The following is a 4010-nucleotide window of genomic DNA, read 5'->3' as shown; positions in this document are numbered from 1 at the left end:
TCTAGATGCTATGCCATGGGAAGTCAATGCACATCTCAGGACTGACCTTGAAAGGCATCAGAGACCAGACCGGGTTATGGAAAGAGCAAGTATTTGAGTTCAGTCTAAACTGAAAGTTAAAAGTTGCCTAGATGGGTGTGGAAATCAACTTACCTGATGACTTTGGTGTATTTTCTTGCTCTAAAATTGTTTAAGTTCTCACAACACTTGATGAACATTAGTAGTTAGGATGAAAGGATGAGCTAGGATGAAAGGCACAGCAGTAGAAAGGTGGATGGGGGTGGTCAAAGTCCCAAGGGTGGCAAAGGCCTATGCAAGTCTAATGCCACTGAGTTAAAGATAATTCCAGAAGGGTGAAATCTGAGAACCTCAAATGCTTGTCTTGGGAGGGGCCCGACCTTCAGGAGGACTTATAAGGACTTCTGAGCTGAAGGTTTGGATTTGAAAAGTAGATACAGGATAAGACAGGAGGGGACCAGATGATGTTGCACTGAGAACAGTTAAAAGATTGATAAAACTGTCTAGATTCAGAGGAGCCTGTACTTGTTAGTGGTATCTGGAATAATCTGGAATAGAAGGGCTCCCAAGAAGTACTTGCTGAGTACCAACTGTATGTAAGGGAGGAGTTACAGACAGATCCCAGCAATGAGATGACTTTGTGTGGTGACCTTGATCTTTCTGTCCACCAAGCAGCATGCCCAAGTGCTACTGGGCATACTGGGAGAGATTCAAGTGTCTCTCCTGAGTGTTTCTTATATGACATGTCTCACATGTTTATATGTGACTCATCAGCATAGCTGTTAAGCTCCAGGCCCAGTGCTGTTCCTGGCCTCTGTGACCACCTGAATGAAGGTTCACTCTGTGCTGGTTGGGTAACTCTTATGAATTTCCAGCTGATGCTTGGTTTCTAGGGCTTATCCCAAGAGCCTCTCCATAAATACTTCATAGCAGGATTTTCTTTCCAAAATAATTCTGATCATAAGTGTCTACTAGGGCTCCCATCCCCTTACAGCAAAGCTTTCTGTGAGTGGGCTCTCTCGAAGGCCTTTCCTGCCTTTTCTGCCTCGCAGGCCTCTGACAGGACTCTATTTTCTCTTCCTTATAGCAGTGTGTCACCTTATAGCAGGTTCCTTCTAGAGTGGGGAAGCTCCTGAGTTCAGAGAAATTGCCTGAGCACAGAGAAGAATGGCCATTCTTCCTCCATATGGCCACTTCCTGGCTGTTGCTATGGCATTTGCTCCAGGCCACCCACAATGCTTTGTCAGCTGTGATCCACAGATCACAAGCCCACTGTGGCCTCGTCTTCCTCTGTCCCCAGTCTTTCTCTAGGCTGGGATGACTGCCTGTGTAGAGTCGTAGAACTCTCTTCCCAGTCTAGCTCATCTTGTCCTTCACAGGCTGTCCACACAGCTCTCTACAGGAGAAGTTACTCTGTGCAGCTGCCTGGACCATCTTCACAGGAGCTGCTCATGGCCCTTCCCAGACTCATTCTCCCAGGGCCCCAGCACCATCATCTTGGATATTCCCCTTGAGCCAGTTTTCATTCCCTCCATGCTCGCCTGCTGTGAGCATTGGCTTCTTCTCACCCGTGTGCTTGCCAACTGGGTTCTCCCTTGGGATCAGTCCTACCATGTCTCCTGCAACCAGAGAACCATTTGAAAATGCTGCAGAATTAAAAGGGCCATTACCACAAAACCAAATAACAAATGCTGGCAATGATGTGGAAAAGGAACCCTCAGACACTGCCTATGGGAATAAAAACCTGTTCAGCCACCGGAGAAATTACTGCAGTCTCAAACCCTAAAAACAGAACTACTCTTTGATATCTATTCAGTTACACCCTTTCTAAATAGGGACAGAAGGTAGCATGGCACAGAGTGTCTAGTTTGGGCAGCTAAATGTGGAAGCAACTTAGATGCCCATTATAGAATGAATGGATGGATGAATGAATAAAGGAAACATGGTTATACCTATAAATTGGAGTATTATTCAGCTATAAAGAAGAATGAAAGCCTGCCATTTGAAAGAAAATGGATGGAAGTGAAATGATCGTATTAAATGAAATACTTAGATAAATATCAAATGTGGAGAGAAGGGTAAATTAAGGTATTTAGAGGTATATGGAAATTATTAAGAGATGTGCATGTATGAAAATGTATTGTGGAAAGTCACTATTGTCTGTAATTGATACTCATGAACAGTACTTTGTAAAATAGCCCAGACGTGCTGTCCGTGTTCACAACTCTCTGGCAGCTTCCCTGTCACTTTGAGTTAAAAAATCTAACAGTGACTTTCTCAGCCTCAGCCTCCTGACCTCTGCTGTTCCCCTACTCCAGTCTACCACTCAGCTTTTATTCCCCGTGAACCTGCTTGCCATATCTGTGCCCCAGGACATTTGTACATGCTACCATTTCTGGCTGGAACACACTGCCTCTGTGTGGTTGATGCCTCACTTTCCTTAGCTTTTCACCAGTCGGGAGTGTCTGAGACAGCACCGTGTCGAAGTAACCACCCCACCCTCCAGGACAGGATGTGACATTCTCAGGCCAGGAAAGTGTATTTCCACATGCTCAAGGGAACCCACACCCTGCATTCAGCACAGAGAGCCACCATTTACTGTAAAAGCTGTCTATGAGTGAGGGTGTACATTCCATTCACACATCTCTGACCAATGTCATCTCTTTCTGGCTTTGATCTCACCTGGGCACTACTCACTACCACTAGTCAAGGAGACTGAACTAGGACTCTCTCAAGTCCTTGTTGCATTTTCCTGTTCCTCAACACTGTGTAATAGTCCAAGGAACACAGAAACCCCCACCCTGACGATCCCGCAAAGCAAAGCAACCTTTCCATAATACCAGTTTGCTCAAGAATCTCTCTTTGTGTGACAGAACAACTTCCTTTTTCACAACCCCTCCAACCTCATTAATGATAGTCCCATGGAGCAAAGCAACCCCTTCCCCAATTCCTTATAGATAGTTTTAGTAACATGTCCTTGAAAGTCCTTCTTCCTGTTGACCGAAGGAGTACAGTTTCACCTTTTCTAGCAACTGTAGGTCACACAGCAAGCCCTCCTCATAGCTTATGTAAGCTATGTTCTTCTCCTAATTCTAGCTCCTTTCTTTCTCCCTTTCCCCCTTTGAGCCATTCTCCAGTGGACTCACAGCTCTCTGAAATACAATACATTGACTTACTCATTATCCTACTCAGTCTGGGCTGCTGGAGCAGCACACAATTGACTGGATGTCTGAAATAACAAACCTCAAGTTCTTTTTGCTCTAGAGGTTGGAAGGCCAAGGTCAGGTGCTGGCAGATTTGGTGTCTGGTAAGAGCTACTTTCTGCTTTGGAAACAACTCTCACCACCATTCCTAGGAGGGATGCCGTGTCCCCTGCTCTCATTGTATGGGCTCTACCTTCATACCTGAAAATTTTCCAGCTCCCTTACACTGGGCTTGGGGTTGTGCCAAGAGTCTGGGGAAATTTTTCATTTGCTCTCTCCCTGCTTTCATTATGGCTTCTAGAATAAGATTTCTCCTCCTTAAAAAGATTTATTTATTTTATTCTATGCTTATCATTATATACACACACACATTTGTGTGTGTGTGTGTGTGTGTGTGTGTGTGTGTGTGTGTGGTGTGTTTGTGTGTGTGTGTGTGTGTATACTATGTGTGTGCATGGTATCCACAGAGTCAGGAATAAAGCACTGAATTTCCAGGAACTTGGATTACAGTCATGAGCTGTAAGTATGAGTGTGGGTGCTGGGAAATGAACTCGGGTCTTCTGCAGGAGTAACAAATGACCACTGAGACATTTCTTCAGCCCCAATTTCTTCCTTCGTAACCAGCACATGTTATTTGTAAAAACCAATAGGCTTAATTATGATACTTTCCCAGGCACAAAATGTATTTTGATCATATTAACCCGACACACACTCTCTCGTACCTCTCTCCACTGCTCCCCTCGAGGGATCTATGCATATGTGTTTGTAAATTTATGCATGAGTGCAGTG

This window comes from Rattus norvegicus, chromosome 8, assembly GCF_036323735.1.
Source record: "Rattus norvegicus strain BN/NHsdMcwi chromosome 8, GRCr8, whole genome shotgun sequence".
Taxonomy (NCBI): domain Eukaryota; kingdom Metazoa; phylum Chordata; class Mammalia; order Rodentia; family Muridae; genus Rattus; species Rattus norvegicus.
Note: the sequence above shows the minus strand (reverse complement) of the source record.